Below are 7,289 nucleotides of genomic sequence, written 5' to 3'. Positions count from 1 at the left end.
GCACGACGTTCCGTGACAGAAAGATTTTTGCTGATTTGTGTAAAGTGTCATATCACTCACTTTTTTCACTATCCTTTTCTGAGCTTTAATGATTTCAGGATCTACTCTAGATTTTGAGGGTAACCAGCCGGAGTTTTCCGTGAATGGGATTATTTTCTCCAGTTGAATACCGAAAACAGTCTAGCAAAAAGCCTGTCCGAAAAGTTAAGCCCGATAAAAAGTATGTTTAACCTAAGGAAACATTTTCGAATCCAGCTTATCATGGTTTATTGTACTGGGTGGATTTTGATCTTTTGAATTGATACCAAAGTTAAGAACAATGATTTCGGGTTGGGACTTGCCCTTATAATTTGAGGCCATGGTCCGAAAGTGATTAAAATTGGCGCATGGATAACATTCTACTTGCACCTCAGGATGCTTGTCCAAATTAATTCTGGAGAGATTTGATGAGACAAAGAGAAGAGTTTGACAAATGTTTGACATCCATTAGCCGATGATTAATAAATCAGTGTGCTCTAGTGATGTCGTTAAACAAAACAAATTTGGGGGGGTTTCCTGAACGTAAAAAAATATTATGTTCCATTTTCGTAATTCCAAGTCTATAACTCATCAATATAAAATAGTATGAAAGAACTATCGAACTATCGAATCCCTAGTCCGCGGGTCGGCGTTTTCCGTCAATATTACAGATGAATGAAGGACGTCTCATATTGTTTCAAATATCAATACAAACAGTTTTAAACACTTAGTAACTTATACTGATTTAAAACCAACAAATAACGTGAACAGTTATTTTAATTATATGAAATAAAGAAAATAGCTGAAACTATAATGTGTTTTCCAAGCACCGCCGAAAGTAATCCCAAAATTGAGTTTGATGGATTTATGGATGTCTGGGGTTTTTAAGTCGCATGGTATCTTTTGTTCCAATCAACGCATTTATTAGAAAAGAGTATTTAGAGATTAGAATTAGTTAAATGTGTCGTCATTTACTGAATTCAGTGCACACAGTATTAAGTAGTAGTGCGCTTTTACCATTTAATTTATAAGCACTTAATTAATAATCACTGTCTCAAGTAATATTTAACAAAAAGCCTTTATTTTTGCATTTAGAAGTTACATTTGTAAATTTAGATGTTCTGGGCCCCGTTCCACGAAGCGATCTTAGCCCTAAGATTACCTTAAGCGCATAGCTACCCTATGCACTTACGTTGATCTTAGGGCTAAGATCGCTTCGTGGAACGGGGCCCAGGCATCATCAACTGAATATTGAAACTGGTCGTTATAAAAAGTATTGAACGTGGACTTAGGACCTGCGGTCTCTGTGACACTAATAGTATTGAAGACGAATTTCACTTCATCTTGCAATGTCCATTCTATTCTGATCTACGTGCTACATATATTAATACGTATTACCGGAAAAAAAACTTACTATATCTTTTACTAATTAGTATAGAAGCAATGCCATGTTACATGTATATTTACACGTTTGTCTGATGTCGCTGTTTTTTTTCGTAATTATGTAAATTTATTATGTTAATTTATGTTTATGCCTATAGGCAATTGCTTTGGCAAATAAAAATGAATACCATCATGGACAGGGAGCATAGATCACCTTAGTTACATCGTGAAGACATCGCGTTTTAATCTTGAAGGGACATTCCTGAGTTTGCTGCATTGTAAGATGTTCCGACTAATAAAATAGTTCTACGATTAAACTTATATATTAAATATATTTTCTTGTTTAGAATATCAGTGTTTGTATATTCGATGTGTTTCTGGTCGTCTTAATATGTGTAAGAAAGCAAAGTAAAGTAAAGTTTGTTTTATTTAAAGACGCCACTAGAGCACATTGATTTTTAATCTTATCATCGGCTATTGGACGTCAAACATATGGTCATTCTGACACTGTTTTTAGAGGAAACCCGCTGTCGCCACATAGGCTACTCTTTTTTACGACAGGCAGCAAGGGATCTTTTATTTGCGCTTCCCACAGGCAGGATAGCACAAACCATGGCCTTTGTTGAACCAGTTATGGATCACTGGTCGGTGCAAGTGGTTTACACCTACCCATTGAGCCTTGCGGAGCACTCACTCAGGGTTTGGAGTCGATATCTGGATTAAAAATCCCATGCCTCGACTGGGATCCGAACAAAGTACCTACCAGCCTGTAGACCGATGGCCTGCCACGACGCCACCGAGGCCGGTAAAAAAATTGGATTTTGTCTAAAAATATATTCTAGGAAATAAAATGAAATTTAACCTAGTACAAATATTAGAACGATTAGAAACACGTTTTATATACAGCCACTAGTATTTTATGCCGAAACATATATTTGATATGTAATTACAATCGTTAAAAAGTCTCTATTAGTCGATAACATCTTAAAAATTGCAGCAAACTCAGGAATGTCCCTTTAATTGCATAAAAAATATCCAGACATTTTATCCTCAACAGAAGTCAGAAATTACTTTACCAATAAATGTATGCACTTTTCTTAGATTATTTAGTTACTTAACGATAAACCGACCAACTACTAGTACATCAGGAACCAATAAAATGTTTTCTATTAACGTTGCCGCTACTAGATTTCGCAGACTGGGTGTTGCCCTTGAAGTCTATTAAAACAAGCGTGTTGCTAAATTGATTTTTTCTTCTTCTTCTTTTATGATTATTAATCGTAGTAAAAGAAAATCCAATAAGTTAATTTATAAGTACGTAGGCTGTGGTATCAGCTGTTTATCAGCCATACAGTGTATATCTCGCATGATCAAATGAAACCAGTTAACAGACAAAAAAAATAAAAGATATATTTAGAGTTGAGCCGTAGATATAATGAACACCAAATGAAACGCGAATACAAGTTTCAGCAGTAACATTAAATTTTATTTTTTTAAAGAAGAGATTAAAAGTTAAAAGTTTGTTTTGTTTAACGATACCACTAGAGCACACTGATTTATTAATCATATGGTATTGGATGTCAAACATTTGGTTTTAGAGAGGAATCCCTCTACATATTTCCATTAGTAGCAAGGGATCTTTTATATGCACCATCCCTCAGACAGGATAGCACATACCATGGCCTTTGATATACCAGTTGTAGTTCACAAGCTAGAACAAGAAATATCCCAGGTGGTCCCCCGACTGGAATCGATCCTAGACCGACCGCGCATCAGGCGGACACTGTTATGAATATAATACATTCCACTATCAAACAACCATAACTGATTTATTATTTCAAGGAGGTTCGTGCTATCCTAGCACGTGTTTCTTGGCGGGCCCAACTCACACACAAAACTCTGACGTAATACACATGTTACGAATGGCTATTTACACCAACATCGTAACAGACACTTTAACACTGGGCAGAAGGGATTAATTCATATCGAAATTTATGAGAATTACAGACTGATCTACCGTTTATGGTGTCACAGAATTGAGTGTTTGCAATCAAGTAAATCTATTCTAATAATTATTACAAACTGACTATAACCAAGATTTGTGTTTCAGGGGGCGGGACGTAGCCCAGTGGTGAATAGCTGGCATGATGTACGGTTGGTCTAAGATCGATCCCCATCAATGGAACCTTTAATTTTGGACATTTGCCTTTCAAGCCAGGCTCCACAAATCATCTAACAAAAGCCGTGGTATGTACCATCCTGTCTGTGGTAGTGCATATAAATGGTCCCTTACTACGAATCGAAAATAGTATACAAAGCCTATGTATAAGCGGCGGCGGGTTTCCTCTCTTGATGTCTGTGTGATCTTGAACCATATGTTTGACGCCATATAACCGTAATTATAATGCGTTGAGTGGTGCGTCGTTAAATAAAAAATTTCTTCCTTCCTGAATTGCGTTTCTTTTCATGGTCAGTATACATTGATTTGTAATTAGTAAATATTAAAATGTTCCGCTATGCTTGGGTTCTTTTAATAACACTTCTGTGCGTTTCTCTACATGTCGGACCGTAGACATCTATTCACTCATTTCAATCCATCTGTGTATTTATTTTCAATTACGATTCAAGCACGTTGCCCTGGACACACATCCGGTTATAACTGCAGAAAAAGGATAATGGTGACCTAGGCCTCTAAAATCTCTACTCATGCATGGGACGTACTCGTTATATTTGTGTAACTCTTCAACACGAATCATTTCTAGGCAAGCTCGGGCGGGAAAATTCGTCGAAATGATATTTGATTTTGCCTGACGACTGGGCTATATCTCGTTCCAGCCGGTGCACCACGGCTGGTATATGAAAGGCCGTGGTATGTACTACCCTGTCTTTGGGATGATGCATATAAAATATCCCTTGCTGCTAATCGGAAAGAGTAGCCCATGAAGTGGCGACAGCGGGTTTCCTCTCTCAATATCTGTGTGGTCCTTAACAATATGTCTGACGGCAATATAATCGTAAATAAAATGTGTTGAGTGCGTCGTTAAATAAAACATTTCTTTCTTTACTATGCTGATGTTTTATAGTGTGCTTTGTATTACGGGGATCAGGGGTATTGTTAAAGTTACTCCCCACACCGCCACGACTACACACGAGATTTATTAAATTGGATTTTGTCTAGCGAATCTGCTGAGATTTTGCTTCAATTAAAAATCATATTGTGAACGTTTATTGCATGCATGATGTGTATTGTTAACATTACTCACCAAGCCTCCACCATCACTCCCTACACGATATTTCTAAAAATGTATTTATATTTCAGTTTAATCAAGTCCATTATGTACTTTTATTAAATGGATCACTAGTATTTTTGAAATTAGTCTCCACACTGCCACCATCACCCCTATAATATTCTGAACTTTTATTTTACCCGAGAAACTGATGATATTTTAATTCAGCCAAAGTCAAAGATCTTTTATTACATGGAAATGTTTTATTTAACGACGCACTCAACATATTTTATTTACGGTTATATGGCATCAAAAATATGGTTAAGGACCACACAGATATTGAGAGAGGAAACCCGCCATCGTCACTTCACGGGCTACTCTTTTCGATTAGCAGCAAGGGATATTTTGTATGCACCATCCCTCAGACAGGCTAGTACATACCATGGCCGTTGATATACCAGTCGTGGTGCACTGGCTGGAACGAGAATCAGCCCAATGGGCATATCGACGGGGATCGATCCCAGATCGACCGCGCATCAGGCGAGCGCTTTACCACTGGACTACGTCCCGCCCCTTTATTACATGGGTAAGTACTGTTGAAATTAGTCTACATGCCGGTATCATCACACTATATACCAGGGCCGTAGCTAGGATTTCTTTTTTTTTCTTCTTTTTTTTTTTTTTTTGGGGGGGGGGGGGGGGGGCAACTGAGTAGTTAATAGTCTAAAACTCCTTTTCTTTAACTTTCTATAATGCTTTCCGAAAAAAATCCCCCCCCCCCCCCCACCTTGCTAGCTACGGCCCTGTATACATGTACAGAAGACTTCTGAAATTTTATTTTCCACAAGAATCTGTGTATATTTTAATTCAGCCGAAACCATATTGTATACGTTTATTACATGGATAATGAATGCTGCTAAAAATGTTCCCCACATTGGCGCCAACACCCGCTATAATATATACAATATTTCCGAAACGGCTTATGGCAAAATCCATCCTCGGCGAGACATTATGCAGTTCATTTGTTGCGAGTTTATAATCCGTGTTATTGAAAAGCGAATTTCACGACATCATCTTCTTTTTTTTTAAGATCGTGAAATAAGATACCTCGCGATGTGCGTGATCAGACCCTATTCAGTGGTTAAAAGCTACTTTCCCTTGATCCACCTCGCTTCAATTCGATCCCTGCAATCGAAAACCATAAACTCGTTACATGCACACTAATAAAACTCGTCCGCATGACCCACTGCTCTGACAGTAATGACGCTGCACGAAATAACACGAATGAAGAGCAATGGAAAGGTGATTATGATTCAACAACTTTAGTGTCCTATGCAGAATTCTGCTGGATTCCTTAAAAAAAACCCAGAGATGATGTGTTTGTGAATAGCATGCCAAATGGAAGCCAAACCCTGTTTATGATCAGCAGGAGTTCCGGCGGTTTTTAGCCGGTCATCATCACCATGGGCCTGGAGATATTTATATTGCGTTTATACTTTATCAGTGGTGGACTAAGGGGGGGGGGGGGGAAGCAGGGGCCAGCCTCCCTTAAATTTGGCGATAGTTATATTTATATTTATATATTTTTAATTGTTTTACGTTGGAGAATTGGAGGAATCCATTTTGGAACGCTTGTGGCCTTGGGTCACATGTCATTGCCCCACCCCCTCCCAATTGAATTTTCCGGATATTTACGAGTATATATTATGGATTACTTCGTTCCAAATCGCGAATAAGTGGGTTTGTTGGATGGACGGTGGGTATTAGAACTAAAATCACGGAACGTTCTTCTTATCTGAAAGCTGATAAAAAAATAAAATTAAATAAAAAAATAAAATAAAATAAAAATCAACAAGTAAACAAACAAACAAATAAATAAACAAACACTTACTTATGTTCATATATATCCACTCAAATCTTGTAAACACATATTCCATCAGAACTACGGTAGTGAGAAGTCGTCATTTGGTAGATTTAGATCCAGGCACATTTTACATTTATAAACACTTAAAATAAATATGATTATAAATGTCAAACAGCGATTTTGTTCGCACCTTTCTGAAGTTAAGATGATATACAGAAGAATGTGCGCCCTGTCGCTTTGACATCAATAAGCATCTTACGTGATTGCATTGTTGACGTCACGTCAAATAAATGATGACGTTTTTATGGTAACGTTTCCGTCAATTTTCGTAACTTAGCGGAGAATGTTGAAATAGCGTTGACATGTTTGTGGGTGATCTGGCAGATGTAACTATCGTGTTACAAGGTAGAGGTCAAACATATATATATTTACACTAATTTGGTTCCCCTCCACTCAAGCATAAAAATATACGGTTTTTGGTCCTACTCTTATATAGGAATAAAAATCTGGTTTGTGTCCCCTCATTAAAGACTGTCAAATTCTACTAGACATTGTGACTCCCACCTCACCCCCCCCCCCCCCCACCCAACCCCGACTCTAGATGTAAAATCTGCTGCTACAAAGTGAGTGGGCGTGCATGCCCCCTTGCTGCCTCCCCACCACCGCTTCTTACGCGTTGGTCTAGTATCGATTCCCATTGGGCTATTTCTCGTTCCAGCCAGTGCACCGCAACTGGTGTATCAAAGGCGATGGTATGTGTTATCCTGTCTGTGGGATGGTGCATGCATATCAAAATT

General features: G+C 38.0%; 1 protein-coding gene across 1 annotated transcript in view; it reads right to left on the bottom strand.

Annotated features, from left to right (window-relative positions):
* Positions 1 to 6,623, bottom strand: part of LOC121369092 (metabotropic glutamate receptor 8-like) — a 76,956-nt gene extending 70,333 nt beyond the window's left edge. Inside the window, exon 1 of the mRNA XM_041493942.1 lies at positions 6,520 to 6,623. The gene's annotated coding sequence lies outside the window, so the exon portion shown is untranslated. The remainder of the gene's footprint in view (positions 1 to 6,519) is intronic.
* Between the last annotated feature and the right edge of the window lie 666 nt (positions 6,624 to 7,289).

Source organism: Gigantopelta aegis, chromosome 3 (genome assembly GCF_016097555.1).
Source record: "Gigantopelta aegis isolate Gae_Host chromosome 3, Gae_host_genome, whole genome shotgun sequence".
NCBI lineage: Eukaryota > Metazoa > Mollusca > Gastropoda > Neomphalida > Peltospiridae > Gigantopelta > Gigantopelta aegis.
The sequence above is the reverse complement of the archived record's forward strand: the minus strand, read 5'-3'. Positions and strand labels throughout refer to the sequence as shown.